Source organism: Sminthopsis crassicaudata, chromosome 1, assembly GCF_048593235.1.
Source record: "Sminthopsis crassicaudata isolate SCR6 chromosome 1, ASM4859323v1, whole genome shotgun sequence".
Classification (NCBI taxonomy): Eukaryota; Metazoa; Chordata; class Mammalia; order Dasyuromorphia; family Dasyuridae; genus Sminthopsis; species Sminthopsis crassicaudata.
The window spans coordinates 149,315,881-149,333,557 of record NC_133617.1 but is presented as its reverse complement, the minus strand read 5'-3'; positions in this window follow the sequence as shown (position 1 = coordinate 149,333,557).

Here is a 17,677-nt window from a genome sequence, read left to right as displayed (position 1 = left end):
GTAGTTCCTCCTTAGGGATTTTCAATTTCTAGCTAGACTCAAATAATTCCTTCCTTGATTACTTTCCTCATTCTATTTATATACAGTTACCCTATTTGGATATTCCACTAATCCTCCATCTGAATACCTAGAAACTACAGCTCTCCCTTTCTCATCCTTCAACTCCCTTCATCTCCTAAGTGCTTGAGTTAACTTGAAGCTATGAGAAAGATATCTTTGCCAAGAAAATTCCAAGTAGGTCAAGAAGAACTGAAGAACAAAAACAACATGTACCAGGTATTGTACCAAGTGCTGGGAATACAAAGAAACAAAAAACAGTCCTTGCCCTTGAGGAGCTTATAAGTGCAGATATGTGCAAAGCAAACAGGATAAATACAAACAATTAACTTAGGGAAGACACTAAAATTAAGAGGGGTTAGGGAAGGCTCCTAATAAAATATTTTATTTGAAACCAGGGAGCTCAGTAGCAATTGTGGATATAAAGCTTTCTGGTCAGGGAGGGCAGCCAGGGGGAAAAAAATGACTGGAATGAGAGATGGAATGTCTTGTTCAAGGAACAGCAATGAGACCAGAGTCATTGAATCCAAGAATTGAGGCAGGGAAGAAGGTGTAAGAAGATTGGAAACATAGAAGGTGCCAGATTATAATGGGATTTGAATATCAAACAGAACATTTTGTATTAGATCCTAGAGACAAAAGGGAGAGACAGGGTGGGATTTGTGCTTTGGGAAAATCACTTTGGTGACTGAATGGAGATTGGAATGGGGAACTGGAAGGGGGGAAGACCCACGAAGAGGCTATTGCCACAGTTTGAAGTAAGTTTTGAAGTAAGCAGTACGAGGTGAAGAAAGCCTGCACTAGAGTTTGGGTCATGTCAGAAGAGAGAAGAGGGAATATAATATATCAGAGATAACACAAGAATAAAATCCACAGACCTTTGCAACAGATTTATTTTGGGTTTCAGAAACAACTCCCAGGTGGTGAGCCTGAGGAGAATGGTCTGGTCTTCAACAGTTTTTCAGGTCCCAACTTTTCTGCCTCTAAAATAGTTATAAATATTTTTTCATTAAAGGTCTGGGCTTGCATCTGTTCCTATAGTCTGCATGATGTCAGATCAGATATTCTAAGCCCTTCACAATTTGCCCCCCACCCCCGCCACCTTTCCAAGCTTTTTATACGTTACTCCTCCCTATGAGCTCTGTAATGCAATGACACTGGCCTCCACACTGTTCCTCAGATAAGACCCTCCATCTCCAAATTCCCAGAACTCTTACTGGCTGTCTCTGGAAATCTCTCTCCTCATTGATATGCTATAAAAATGAAAGGAATGATAGGATAACAAGAAAGCAAATGAAAGCCCAGGTTTGAAAGCATATTTGGGAACTAGAAGCTGGCAATGCAAAAACAATATTCTCTTTACCTGTGCAAATCATATCCTTTCCTTCAAGACACAGTCCAAGCTACCTTTTCTAAGGAGCCTTCCCTGGCTGTTAAAAACCCCTCAATGATTTCTTCTTTTTCTGCTGTATTTATAATCTATACATCACCATTTACTGGACTATAGTAATAATAACATACATAATAATAATAACTGATGTTTATATGTCACTTTCAGGAACACAAAGCACAAATAATTTCTCAATTGGATATTTACAACAACTCTCTCACATATATATTCTAGGGGTATTATTGTCCTATGGTGGGTGTGGGAGAATAGAAATAGTTAGCATTTTTTACTTTATCAATGTAAAGATGTCCCCAGAGTTTGTTTCCTAATGCCAGTAACTTATAATTTATGGCATTCCCTAGAGCACTGACAGGTTAGGGCTTTGGTCTAAGTCCCTCAGATTTAACTTTTCCTAAAAACAATAAGCTGGTCTCAGATCTATAATTGGACTAAACTTGACAAGTAATACATCCAACTCTGAGAAGGGCAGTCATATAATAATTTAGAATGAAGTATAGTAGAAAAAAAATACTGGTAATCAACTGATCTAGATCAGAATCCTAATTCCACATGGGTGATCTTGGGCAAGGTCCAACTTCCCTGGGCTTCAATATTGTCCTTCATAAAGTGATAGGGTTGGACAATACGATATGTGTGCCAGTTCTAAATCTATGAACCATGATGCAATAAATTCAATCTACAAGCACTTACTGAAAACCTTTTGTAGTCAGTATGGATTTCCCCATATTTAATTGAAGAAAAATACTGCTAATTAATAGTTTGCATTTATTCAGTGATTTAAGGTTTATACAGAACTGTATAAATATCTCATTTTATCTTCATAACAATCCTGTAAGATAGATGCTACCATGATCCCCATTTTTCAGCTGAGGAAAGTAGGCAGGGTTTGACTTATAAGGGTTGCATCCTAGTAAATGTATAAGGCTGAATTTGAATTCACTTCTTTCCCTAATTCCAAGTACAGAGCTCTATTCACTATGCCATCCACTTGCAGCATGTATGTGGCAAAGGATAATCTCAAGTGAAGTAAGTAGTCCTGGGAGAATAATCTACACAATAACTACAACACATAAACTAAAATAATGCCACAACGCAGAAAACTGATCATTTGAAATAATCAATATTAGTCTTTGAAAACAGATGCAGATGATGGAAAACAATTCCCTCCTGTCAGAAGAGTTGTAGGACTATGGCTATGCAGTGCAATACATACCAATTCAGTCAACTTAAGGTTGGTTTTACTTAATTCTTTCTTAAGAAAGAGTTCAATGTGCATATGATGGTAAAATGTTAGGAAATGAATGGGATGTCAACAAAAAATATAGAAATGCCTTGGCTTTTGCCGCTGTTCCACTCTCCTGCTCCCAGACCCAGAGTCTAAGGGTAGTTCAGCACTTCTGGGATCGGCAGTCTCAATTTCAGCAGCACCTTCCCCACTTCCTAAATAACTAACCTATTGTTTTCTTTATGATCTTTGTGACTCAACAGATTAAAACTCCTTTCCCCTTCTCTTTACATGTTATTCTTTCATTCAAATGTAAGCTTCTTGAGGGCAAATACTGTCTCAATTCTGTATTTGTATACCACAGATAGTAAATATTTAATAAATCCTTTTCGCTATTAATTAAAATTTAAAAATATCAGTTACAGAACCAGTGTTTCAAATGAATTCCTGTAACTTACGGGTATGTGTTTCTCAGTTTCAGGGACAAAGCTATACATATATTTTCAGACACATCAAGGCTTACTTTGTTTTTTTTTAATCAGGCTTGCCAAGGATTATGGGAAGAAGAAGATAGATGAAGAGGCAGAAAGAAGGCTCTTTTACCCTGTCCCATGTGAAAAAAACAAGTAAACATTGCAATTGACCTCACCTACATCAATCTCTAACAAAAGCACCATTTGTTAGTTATTCTATTGAACTAAAATAAGAAAAGAAATGTAGAAAGCTTCACACATCATCTGCACAATTATCCCATATTTATATCAGTTCATATAAATGCATCCCATATTAATAAATGACTCAAATACTTCTGCAAAAAACTGAGCGATCATCTGCAGTGCCCACCTAACCCACCTGTTAAGCAAGCCCCATTATTTAACCCAATCTTGGTGCTACTTTCCAGGCTCTGAGAGACCATGGACCAATTAAATAGGTGTGTTACCTCTACCTCCTATATTGTAAAAAGTACTTAATGACTAAGATATTTTACATCTTGCTCAGTATCATTGGCCAGGATGTGTTGACCACGAATGGGTATAATGTCCAGCCTACATCCCTGACCTTGAAAACTTATAGCCTTCAAATTTTGGACTCCATAACATTACACATGTGTACTCACATAGATATTCATATACACACACCAGTAGGCTCAACCCCATCCCAAATTCTGGAACTAATCTTAGCTCAAGGCTATTCAATGTGGTCACAACCCATGTTTCTAATCTTCCTATCAAATTCATCTCCTTATTGTTTCTCTCACGTGATAATTTATTCCCCACATCTATATCTTTGCTTATAAAAATTGTCCCCAGAATGCACTCCTTTTCTCATCTCTCCAGTACCACCTTTTACAATTAAGCTTTTTTTTTATTCCCCTAGCTACTAGTGCCTTCTCCTTTGTATTAATCTTGGATCTATTTTCTATAAACGTATTTATGACATGTGAGTAGCATAGTAGATAGGGCTCAAGACTTGGAAACAAGAACTACCAGTCCTACCCCAGACACTTAATATTGAGCCAATCAGCCTCAGTTACCCTGTCCAAGTTATCTTCCAAATATAAAGATATTCCTGTCAACTCAGTTTTCAGAGAATCTAAATACAAGAGATAGGCAAGAATTGGAAAGAGTTCACATTAATTTGTGCTTTTCTTCCATGAGAACCACTGTTTAAGGAACCACTATTTAATAATTTGTTACAGTGAATGAATACAATCTGAGTCTGAAGTCAGGGAAACTCATCTTCATGAGTTTAAATCTTTCCTCTGGCATTTATGAATTGTGTTGACCCTGGACAAGTTAACCCCTGTTTACCTCAGTTTCCTCATCTGTAAAATGGTCTGGTGAAGGAAATGCAAAACTATCCCAATATCTTTGCCAAGAAAATCCTAAATCGGGTCATGAAAAGTCAGATATGACCAAAACTGTTATAAAATCAATAAGAACAACAGCCACATGCCCTCCTTACTTCATCTAGATTCTACGTCATAGACTTCTCCAATCTGGACCATCCTGCTCCTACTCAAGCCTTGTTTTTAAGCAGTGAAGATATTAGCTTTGTCTTTATTTGTCTACATCTATGACATAAATATAATATAGTTGCCTTATAAAGTACAAGATATGGAAGTGGCCTTAGAAATAACTTAGAGATCACTAGAGGCCTAGAGAGACTACTTATTGTACATATGGAAAAACTCAGTTCCAATATGAAAGTCACCTGAAATGACTTGTTCTGTGAGATTTATCATAGAGCTAGTTAGTAACCGAGCTGTAACTCAAACCTCGGATTCCCAACCCCTCATCCAATGTTTGTTGCACAGCAGCACATGCTTGGTAAAGTAGTAGGGCAATGATCCTAAATGTTCTAGAGAAGTCAGGCAAGATTGATGTGACTCTTGACAAATCACTTACTCTGAGATTTTGGGGCAACTTTCTAAATTTTCCAGTTCCAAATCAAGTGTTGGTCTGCATTAAAAGAAAGCATTTCCTCACCAAGGACCCAATGAAATCACAAGCCTGAAGTTAGAAGTAGAATCCTTTAACACACTCCATCCTGACCTTGCTGTGCCAAAAAACCTTCTTATTTGAGCATTAAAATGTAAATTGTTTCATTTTATCTTTATTTCCCCAAAGCTTAGTACATCTGGACCAAAATACATTTTTAGCAAAAACTTGTTGGTTGATTGATTTGAGCAATTTTTTTTTAAAAGATAATATCTATTCATCTGCCCATTATCTTTATAGGGAAAAAGGAACCAATAGGCAGCTTGTATTTTAGACTTAGTATCTCCATTGGTCAATTAGAGATTAGGGGCACCTGGGAGCACAATGGATTAAGTGCTGAACCTGGAGTCAGGAAGACTCATGTTCCTAGATTCAAATCTGGCCTCAGACACTTATTAGCTGTATGACTCTAGGCAAGTTAATTCTGTTTACCTCAGTTTCCTCATATGTAAGATGAGCTGGACAAGAAAATAGTAAACTATTCTAGTATCTTTTGCCAAGAAAACTCCAAATGGGGTCACAAAGATCCAGACATGACTGAAGAAATTCAGAGACATGATCCGGAAAACAACTATTATAAAACCTTTGTTGATTATCCATATTGAACACTAGTTCATCCTTCTAGGAACTAGCTTCAATTTCACACTGTGCTCTTGTCTGAAATGAGAATAAGATGGCTTGGCAATACCTACCCCACCAGGGAGTTATAAGGATCAGAGAAGGAAATGGATGTGAAGCCCTTTGTAAATACAAAGTGTTACATAAACATAAGAAGTCATATAGAAGTCCATCTCCAAAGACCATTCCCAGGGCATGGAGGGTCAACTAAAGTAGTGAAGACAATGCCCACGTGGACAACTGAACAAAGAACAGACCCTTTTTGGATCAAAAACCTCAGCATTAAGTTCCACATCTGATGCTATGAGTCAACATTGACATGAGCCAATATTAGAAAAGAAATAGAAAACATTCTGCTCAGTGCTTGAAGAGAACCACAGGGATTTGCTCACTTACAGAGCAGCATATAAAGAAATCCAGTTTTGAGTATATCCTTGGGAACTCAAAAGCTTTCTAGTCTAACCCAGTCATTTGACAGGTAAGGAAATTGAGGCCCAGGGAGAGAAATGACCCATTCAGCATCACACAACTAGAAAGTGTCACAAGTAGATTCTGAAACCAAAACTTTTGGGGTATTTTCCTATGCCATGATGCTATATGGATGGAGAATATTGATCAAAATTGATCTGCGAGAATAGCTTTGAAGAGGGCGGGGATGTGGATTGGTTTTTAAAAAAATAATAAATAAGGACTGAAAGTGCAGACAAAAATAAATCTATCCTATGCAAGAGACAGCTTTCTAGTTCAGCTTATGGAGGAAAGGTATTCTGAAAACCAGGAAGAAAAATGATTTTTTAAATCATCATCTTCCTTAGGAGTTCATAAATGAAGGGTTGCATATATGTGTTATTGCTGAATTGTCAAACCATAACTACTTTGTTTATCGTAGAAATTCTCCAAAGCAAGTCAGTGGCAAGTCATAGGTATGGACATTGTGGCAAAGACATGCAATTCATTCTTACTTACCTATTGAATGACCCATGGCACTAAGAACAATGGGAACAGAATTAGAAAAAAGCACTGACTCCAAAGTTGGTGTCCAATCCATACACTATTTCCTCTTCATAAAATGTCATTGCCCAACCAATCCAAATTCCTTTTTATGCCAGCTTTCTTCATAGTAATGTGTTATCTCTAAGCCTTTTCTTTTTCCTGTCTATTCTTATATTACTATTAAAAATAAATAGAAAAATTCTTCCTCATTTCCATCACACTAAACAATGATAGTTTTTTCATTCCTTTTTCCCAGTGGCCACCAGATCATTACAAAATCTTTTATCATTATAAACACATAGGAAAAATTTGGGTTAATTTCAATAAATAATTTGTTCCCCACTAAAAAAAAAAAAAAAAAAAAAAAAACAACAAACAAAAATCAGATGATGTCCATTCATCTGTCCATCATCTCTATAGGGAAAAGATAGCCAACAGGGATGGTAAGCAGTTTGTATTTTCAGACTTAGTGGCTTTATTGGTTAATTATGCTTAACTTGGTTCCTTACCATATTAGAGGATTCAGTGCTGGGGATGGGAAAATACATATAAATGTAGAGAAATAATGTTATATAAAAAGCTTTAATTTTTAAAATGTAAAAGAATTTTTTCAATCAGAATGAACCCTGACTACTCCTGAATAAGAGCCCAACTCTCAAAGCATTTTTTTCTGTCATCTATTTTTGTCTTCTCCCTATTGCATAGACATATTCCAACAAAGCAGTTCACTAAAGAACAAAAACAACTAAAGAAGTGAAATTAATTTTTCTCTAGTCTTAAGTTCTTGTCCCACTGAAATTAGAACCAAAAAGACCAACAAAGGATTTCCTTTAACCCCTCTGTTTATTGAAATTTTTTAGAAAAATCCACAAAACTGTACTGTCAGGCTTCCTGCTGGGGGCAACTGTCATACTTCTCCATTCTTAATAAATTTCCAATCCTTTAATTTTACCAGCTTTAATGCCTTTATCTGTTTCACTTGCATATTATATATTAAGTGAGAAAATGTATGTAAAGTGCTTTGAAAACCTTAAAATGCTGCATAAATGTCAGCTAGCTATTAAAGCAAGGCAAAGAACAAAGCACATATCTACCCTTGAGGTTTCCAGCTTGTTCAGCCATGAATCAAAATTGCTCTAGTTTTATTTCCAGGAATTTTGCATTCACATCTCATCCTTACTTAAAGCCAAAGTAACATTTGCATATCTTTCCCTTATTTTATCATTCTGTAGGAAATTTTTCTGTATACGAAAATCTATATTGTAGGTGGGAGTGCAGCTAGATGGTTCAGGGGATAGAGAACTGGGCCTAGAGTCAGGAAGACTCATCTTGAGTTCAAAAGTGACCTCAGACACTTACTTGTTACCCAAAGCAAGTCCCTTGGCCCTTTTTACCCTGGTTCTTTCATTTGTAAAATGAGTTAGAGAAGGAAATGGCAAACAACCCCAGTGTCTTTGCCAAAAAAAAAAAAAAAAAAGAATCATTAAAAGTTACACATGACTGAAATGATTGAACAATAATAATATATTGCAAATATTGACTGAGAGACCTAGAGATAAAAATGATCCTAGAACATAAACCCAAAACTAAAACTTTTTTTTCTCTGATCTTTGAGTATAGTCATCCTAATTTAATCCCTCAGTAAGTTATACTCTAGAAATCAGAAAGGTAAAGAAGCAAAAATAGCTAAATGGCTTTTTCATTGAGTTAATAATCTTCCTCTATTGTTCTCTACTTACTTCATATCATTTTATTTCCCTGACAGATCTGACATAATAATGCTTGCTTTTAACACTCAGCTAACAATGTGGTGAATAGTTGATTATTGGGGAGTCTGCAAATATCTAAATTTTTTTATTGGACTATAACTCATTGAGGTAAAAGTTTCACTTTTAAAAAATCAAATAATCAGCATTATACTTACTCTGACTTCAGCAAAACAGTTTAGTCAAGCTTTGTTTGGCTTAGTGGCCTTCCTGAAAATGGTAATATTAAGAAAATTGTCTAGCACTTTAAATTTCCAAAAGTTCTTTTTAAGTGCATTTGGCTATTCTCTAGTACAGAGGAAACAAGAAAGAGTCCCAAATTTCCTAGAAATGTCTAGATAGTAACCAAGATTTATTCTCTTTAATCTTATTTCCCACTATGCTCTGCTTTGGTCAGGTGGATGGATCATATATGTTCCATCTCAGGACCGTGCCAAATCATTTCTAACATCATGACTTCACTCGTCAGTCTCCATTCCTCATCATCTTTAATGTCTTCCTTTTCTCCTCCATGCAAATTTTACACAAGTTTCAAGATCTACCTTAAGTCCTATCTTGTGCATGAAGCCTCTCCTCCATGCACTGTTTCTGTGGGAATCATTTATAGGACACAGTTTAAAGCCTAGAAACCCTACTACTAATAAAAGCAAGAATTTAAAACAAAAAAATTTACTTGGACCATCATGCCCTGAAACTCCTTTACTAGAAACGTTTTTCCTCTTTTCTTTGCTTATCACTGATAGAGGCAACCAAAACTAATTTGTATTGAGAAACTTCTATGATCCCAGACCCAGAAAATTCTTGTAACAGTCCCTAAAATGATGCTGAATGGGTGCAATTTGGCAATCAGATATTAAACAGGAGTAAGAACAACCCTGTTTGATCAAGGCCTACAATAGTCTTTGATCAGAAGGAAGATGGGGAAAAATGATTTTTGGCCCTCTAAGTTAGTTGCATATTCTCTATTCCAAAGAACTTGATCCCTGGGACAAGATATCTCTTTTTGGAGAGGAAACACATATAGGGGAAAATATAGTTAAGTTTTTTCCCAATTTGACAACTATGTGAGTTCCCTCCCTCTCTCTTCTTTGTTCTTCACCTCTCCCTCTTTTCCTCCCTTTTTTCTTTTCCCTCCTTCTTTCTTCCTTCCTCCCTTTCTCCTTTTTTTCCTTTCTCCTTCCCCCACCCCCATCTCTGTCTGTCATTTGTGTCTGTCTCTTTCTATTCTTTCCCTTTCAAATTGTAAAAAGAAAAAAAAACTTTTAGTTTAAGTCTTGGGGGAATTAATGAAAAAGATGCCAATGAAGGTAGCCTAACTATGCCAGACCTAAAACTATATTATAAAGCAATGGTCACCAAAACCATTTGGTACTGGCTGAGAAACAGAATAATCGGTCACTGCAATAGGTTAGGTTCACAGGACAAAATAGTCAATAACTCAAGGAGTCTAGTTTTTGACAAACCCAAAGATCCCAACTTTTGAGATAATAACTCACTATTTGACAAAAACTGCTGGGAAATTGGAAACTAGTATGGTAGAACCCAGGCATTGACCTACACCTAACAATACATACCAAGATAAGGTTGAAATGGGTTCATGATTTAGACATGAACAGTGCTATTATAAGCAAATTAGAAGAACTAGGATAGTTTACCTTTCAGATCTTTGGAGCAGGAAAGAATTTGTGCCAAAGAAGAACTGGAACTAATTATTGAACACCAAATAGATAATTTTGGTTATATTAAAATAAAAAAGTTTTTGTACAAACAAAACTAATGCAGACAAGATTAGAAGGGAAGCAAGCAATAAACTGGGAAAACATTTTTACATTCAGAGGTTCTGATAAAAAGAAGGCCTAATTTATAAAATATATAGAGAATTGACTCAAATTTATAAGAATTCATCAATTCATTCTCTAATTGGTAAATGGTCAAAGGATATGAATATACAATTTTCACTTGAAGAACTTAAAACCATTTCTAGTCATATAAAAAGGTAATCTAAATCCCTATCAGAGAAATGCAAATTAAGACAACTCTGAGATACCACTACACAGCTCTCAGATTGGCTAAGATGACAGGAACAAATAATGATGAATGTTGGAGGGGATGTGGGAAAACTGGGACACTGATGCATTGTTGGTGGAGTTGTGAAAGAATCCAACCATTCTGGAGAGCAATCTGGAATTATGCCCAAAAAGTTATCAAACTGTGCATACCCTTTGACACAGCAGTGTTACTATTAGGCTTATATACCAAAGATATTTTAAAGAAGGGAAAGGGACCTGTATGTGCAAAAATATTTGTGGCAGCTCTTTTTGTGGTGGCCAGAAACTGGAAACTACACGGATGCTCATCCATTGGAGAATGGCCGAATGAGTTATGGTATATGAATTTTATGGAATATTACTGTTCTGTAAGAAATGACCAACAGGATGATTTCAGAAAGGCCTGGAGATGTTGAGTGAAATGAGCAGGACCAGGAGATTATTATATACTTCAACAACAACACTATATGATGATCAGTTCTGATGGACGTGGCTCTCTTCAAAAATGAGATGATTGATGCCAGTTCCAGATGAAGAGAGCCATCTTGTGGGAACTAAGTGTGGATCACAACACAGCACTTTCACTCTTTTTTTTGTTTGCTTGCATTTTTTTTCTCATTTTTTTTTCCTTTTTGATATGATTTTTCTTGTGCAGCAAAATAAGTGTATAAATATCTATACATATATGTGTGTGTGTGTGTGTGTGTGTGTGTGTGTGTGTGTGTGTGGATATTTATATATTGCTGAGGCAATTGGGGTTAACTTGCCCAGGGTCACACAGCTAGAAAGTATTAAGAGTCTGAGACCAGATTTGAACTCAGGTCCTAGGGACTTCAGGGCTGATGCTCCATCCATTGCACCAACTAGCTGCCCCTTAACATAGATTTTAAAACTTGCCACCTAGGGGAGTGAGTGAGGGGAAGGAGGGGAAAATTTGGAACACAAGGTTTTGCTAAGGTTAATGTTGAAAAATTATCCATGCATAGATTTTGAAAATAAAAAGCTTTAATAAAAAATATCCCAAAAATAGATTAAGCCTTAGGCTTAAAACTAAAAGGGAGAACAGAAATAGCTCATGTGGCAAGGTAGCATCTTCAGAGATGACTCCAATTAAAATCAGAAGCTGGAAGTAAAGAGATGAAGTTGCACCTAGCATCTGTCTAAGACTCATTTTTTCTTTGCCTCCTTAACCTTCTCTTCTTTTAAACTTCCTTGAAGGTACCACTATCCTTCCAGCTGGTCAGGTTCATAATCTCAACACTATATTGGACTGCACACTCTGTCATTCTACCATATACACTCGATTGCCAAATCTTGCTATTTCAACTTTTTATATCTCTTATATCTAACTCCTTTCATCATGTACACAACTGCCACCATAGTCTTCTCATCATCTCTCTCCTAGATTATTGCAACTGTGTCCTAATTGATCTCCTTGATTTCTCTCACTACTCCATTACATCCTGCTATCAATGTCATATTCTTAAGTATACATTTCACCATATGATTCCCCCACTCAACCAATTCTAGTGGCTTCCTGTTAATTCTATAATAAAATATAAATTTTCTGTTTAGCTTTCATGTCCTGTCCAACTTAGCTTCAACCTATTTTTCCAGCCTTTTTGTGTTTTATTCCTTCCTGGCCTTATCTTATCTCTGTTTCTCACACATGACACCCCATTTCCCATCTCTATCATGTCTTTAAATTTATCATCCACCATGCCGGGAATATTCTTCCTCCTTACCTCAGCTTTTATAAACCTCTTCCATCATAACATAGCTCTGGCACTAACTTCTCCAGGAAGCCTTTCATCCGTCTTCCCAACTTCTAGAATGCTCCTTTCCAAACTATCTTTTATATTTAATTAATTTGCATATATTTGTATTTATTGACTTTATATTCCATTTATATATTGCTGTAAATAGGAATAATTTCAATCTTTGTACTATCCTTAGTTAATAGCTATTAGGTTGTCTTATGGGAAGTCTTTTATCTGGATCAGAATTATTGGGCAACAGAATACTGGCCACAAAAGAGTAAAGGAAATGCACTAAGCTTGTCTTAAGTCTGAAAGTTGGAAGTCACAGAATAAAAGGCCAGTTAAAAGTATGGAGGGTAAAAGTCAGACATCAAAACTATAGCTGATGGGAGGTGTCAAGTCTAGAGAGAAACCAAACTGAGGATGGAAGTTATTCCTGTGGCACCTTCCTACATAAACAATTAATAGGACTTTGGGGAGATTGAGGACTGGCCCTCCCCTGTCGTAAAGTAACTAAATCATGTAATATTCTGAAAAACAATATCAACAAACCTTCTGCTGGCTGTTTCCCTTACATGGCATTTCATCTTCTACCTTCATGCATTTACAGAGTTTTTTTCTCAACAGGCCCATTCTCACATCTTAGATATTCTCTTTATTTATCTTCACCTATTCCTTCAGAGAATATTCAAGCATCACTACAAGGTCTTTCCTCCAGGGGTTAGTACTTCTCCCTCATATGATTTTGCATATTCTTTTTAATTACTTAATTATGAACATGTTACAAGTTCCTTGAGGTAGGAAGAATGTTTTTCTATTCTTGTATTCCCATTGCCTTGTCTAATACTTTACATATGAAATTTTAATAATTTTTAAATGAATCAGCATCCTCAGATTTAAGGAACAGACAGTGTCCTGAGGGTAGATGGAGGAAATAACTGGGATCCTAAAACCTTCTCTCTTCAGGGACCCCTCCTGTCAAATTCCTCCTCTAGATGGACCTCCAAAGAGGGCCAAGAATCAAAACTTGACATCAAACGTAAATACCATGATCCCATAGAGTGTGCTTTAAAAGCTGGAAGAAACCTGCTAGATTTCCTAATTTGACTTCATTATTTTACAGGTGAAGAAAATGAAATTCAAAGCAGGTGAATCATCCAGGTTGGCAAAGCTGAGATTAGCATGCGTGTTTCATAGACCAAATGTTTTCTGACTAACTCAATGATAAAAGCACAGTGTGAAGGAACATCAGTGTCCTTAGAGATATGAAAGCGAAGTCAGGGGATCCCCAGACTTGTGAAATTGTTTTATGATTAAAAGCAAGATAGAAATAAACCAGCCCGAGTAGCAGTCTTAGAATTGGAAAATTAATGATAACTAAAATGTATGCAGCCTTTACATACACTATCTCATCTAATCTTCATAATGATCCAAAGATATAGGTAATATTATTTCTATTATATAAGTTTCAGAAAGGTTGTGACTTGCTTATGGTCAATTGCATAGGAAGTATTGGAGATGAAATTTGAAATGGAGAACTATCTTTTAGGAAATCTGACTTTTTTTGTACTGTAATGGTCTGAACAAAACAGGCCATTTTCTTAATTTACAGTGTTTTAGATGGCTATTCTTATTAGAGAGATTTTTTTCATCTCAATCTATTGAGTGATTTTTTCATGGTATTATACCTTTATTTAAAGGAAATCAATGGGAAAATAGAATTAATTTTACAGAAACTATCTTTACAAGTAACTGTTGGATCACAACTCCCATAAAGCAAGGAATACTTGTACTATATTTCAAAGTCTTATTTAAATTAAATGCTCTTCCCTGAAAGAAAAGTTAAGCAACTTTTAGGTGGTTTTCTTTCTTTATCATTATCATTTCTATTATTATAAAATAATCAGCATTGTATATGTGTAACTTAAATTTTTCATTTACTTTCAGTGATCATCTCACTTTATCCTCACAATGGTCCTAGGCATTTTCCACTTTGGGAATGATTTTCCTAAAGTTTAAGTCTGATCATGCTATCCATCCCTATCAAACTCCAGTTTGAGGTAGAAATATTTTTAAGAACAAATATAAATTTCTGTGTTTGGCATTTGAAACTGTTCATAACCTGGTTCGAAGGAACCTTCCTGGCCATTCTTAGACATTACTACTCTCTTTCTCTATAATCCACAGTCTATTAATTCCAGCCTATTTGCTGTTTCTACACATAATCTTCCATCTTTCTTCTCTATGCCTTTGTGATGGCTCTTAACCCCTACATGGAATACTCCCCTTTCTCATTACAACTTCTTTAAATTTCTAGTTTCATTAAAGACAGCTCAAACATCACCTTCTGGCAGGTAAGAAGCTAAGTGATCCAGTGGCTAGAGGTCTGGATTCAAGATGAACTGAGTTCAAATCTAGCCTCAAACAAGTATTTTTTAGCAGCTCTATGATCATGGACAAGTCACTTTTCTGATGTCTGACTCAATTTCTTCAACTGTAAAATGGGGATTAATAATAGCCTCCCATAGCACTACTATCTATCTACCCAGGTTACTTATACCTTCGGAATCCAATACTTAACGTGCAACAAGAAAATTGGATTTACACACATATATTGTATCTAGGTTATACTGTAACACATGTAAAATGTATGAGATTGCCTCCCATCTAGGGGAGGGGAGTAAAGGGAGGGAGGGTAAAATCTGGAAAAAAGAATACAAGGGATAATGTTATAAAAAATTACTCATGCATATATACTGTCAAAGAAATGTATAATTATAAAATTAATAAAAATAATAATAGCCTCCCAGAATAGTTGGGATGATCAAATGAAATAATATTTGTAAAGTGCTTGCATAGCTGGTACATAGTAGGCAGTTAAAATTCTATCCTTTTTCTGCAAGAAGCATTTCTTGATCCCCCTGCCATATTTGTGCCTTCCTATTCAAAATTACTTTGTTTCTGCTCTACATGTCTTATATTTACATACATACATATATATATATATATATATATATATGTAGAGAGAGAGAGACAGAGAGACAGAGAGACACAGAGAGAGAGAGAGAGAGAGAGAGAGAGAGAGAGAGAGAGAGAGAGAGAGAGAGAGAGAGAGAAATATATTGATTGATAGATACCTATATATTTCTATATATCTAAATTGTCTCTGTACTTAGAATGGAAGCTCCTTGAGGGCAAGGACTATTTCACCCTTGTCTTTGTTTCCCAAGGTTTGACACAGTGCCTTGCACATGCTGATTGATTAATTAACTGTTTGAGATAATATAAAAGGCATATCATACATATTTTCAAAAGAAACTAAGGTTTAGGGATATTAAGTGCTATGGAGAAATTTTAAAAACACATAGTTTGGTAGAAAGAGCCTTGGATTAGAAAATAGGTCTAATTTCTAAACCTATTTCTGCCATTAATTAGTTATATTACCTTGGACCAGTCATTTCAGCTCTTTATGACACAAATTCCTCAACTTAGAGATGAGCCATAAAATTTTCCTCAAGTGCTAAATTTTACGGCTTGCCAGGACTTTTAAATCAGTCAATATATTCGTATTAGGTACCTACTATGTGCCAGGCAGTGTGCTAAACTCTGAGACTACAAAGGTAAAATACAGTCCCTACACCGCCCCCATGAGTTTACAATCTATTTTGAATATGGGATACAATAAAAAGGAGACATCTCTGGTTTGATAATCTAGTCTGTGTTTTTTCATAAAGAAACGAAACAACTAAATTTGATAATAACTATACCATAATTCACAAGTTTCCAGTTTGAAGATGTTTTGTGGCAAATTTTCCATTCGAAGATGGGTTCTTCCTGATAATCCAGCACCTCTCTCTCCCTCACCCATTCTCCCAACATTGACAAAGTTTATGCTCATGAAAATAAATTCATTTTAACATTAGACTGTAGCAAACACAGTTAGGAAGGTCAACCTACTGCAAGAAGAAGCATAAAATGAATTCCACATTCACATCAGAGAATTTTTTTCAAACACCTACCAATTGATATAGTGCATACCATTGTTCACCTCTTTCACATTCTTAAGGGAGAAATGTCTGCCCTACTTTATGTTACCTCTGCCCTAGGAAATACTATGGACTTAAACCAAAAAAGCTTTCAAAATATATGAGAACTGAGCTCATTGTATTAGCACCTCTAATCTTTCCCAGTGGGAAAGTAACCAAAATTGGCCTAAATCATCAACCAGGCTAAATTTGGAATATTCAGGGACCTAACAGAATTCAGAGGCCCTTGTTCCTACCATTTTTATATTACTTTTATATTCCCATAATTTTTAAGATGGAGCAAAAAATATAAAGTGATAATAAAAGAGAATAACTAAAAGCTACTGTGTTTTCCCACTTTCTTTCCCCTATCATACTTGCCCTCACCTTCCTTTTTATTTCATTCTTTTCTTTTCTAAACATCACCTTACTCTTTTTACTCTTTCTTTGTCCTTTCATGACTTCTCCAGTCCATCCATTATCTTTTCTCATGTTTTTAGCGTGGTATGAGGAATAATTGATTACCACAAAAAGAGTCTCTAGTCAGTAAGGGGTCATGAAAATAATCGTACCCTGTGCAATAAGAGTTCCTGTTCTAGTGAATGTACTGAGATACAGAAGAAGAAAAGAGCCACCATATGTAACCACTAAAGGAAAGAGCTCTTAAGTTTTTACCACCAAGATATATACTCATCAAGAATTAACAGTAGAACTAAAGCTCTTCCTTTGTACTAGTCAGTACCATCAATACTGTTAGCCTTACAGTTCTTGTAGCCAAGCCTTCTATTTTCTAAAATTTTCATAACAATGAGACAGGATTTGACAAATACCCAAGCTAGGCTGTCGGTTTTTCCAGGAACCAGGACAAGTAGGAAATAAGGGCATTTTGTTTAAAAATAAATAAATAAATAAAAATAAAAACAGAAAAGAAAAGGCTTCCTTTCTTTCTTTTTTTGAATTTAGAATCACTCTGGAGAATACTTTAAATATGTTGAATCTAATTATAATAACCAATAGACAACATATATGCTGCATTGCGTATCCTTGAAATGGTAAGAGGATATCAGAGAGAATCATCCAGCATGTTGGGTAAACCCATTGAAACAAACTTATGGGAGGACATTAGAATCACATGTGACGCACACATCACCATCTGCATCATTGGAGGGAATAGTGGAATCACTAAGATTACAGATCCATCAAATACTGCAGTATTGAACCCTATTGCATAATTGAACTATACTTGAATCTCTTTAGAACTTACAGAGTCTTA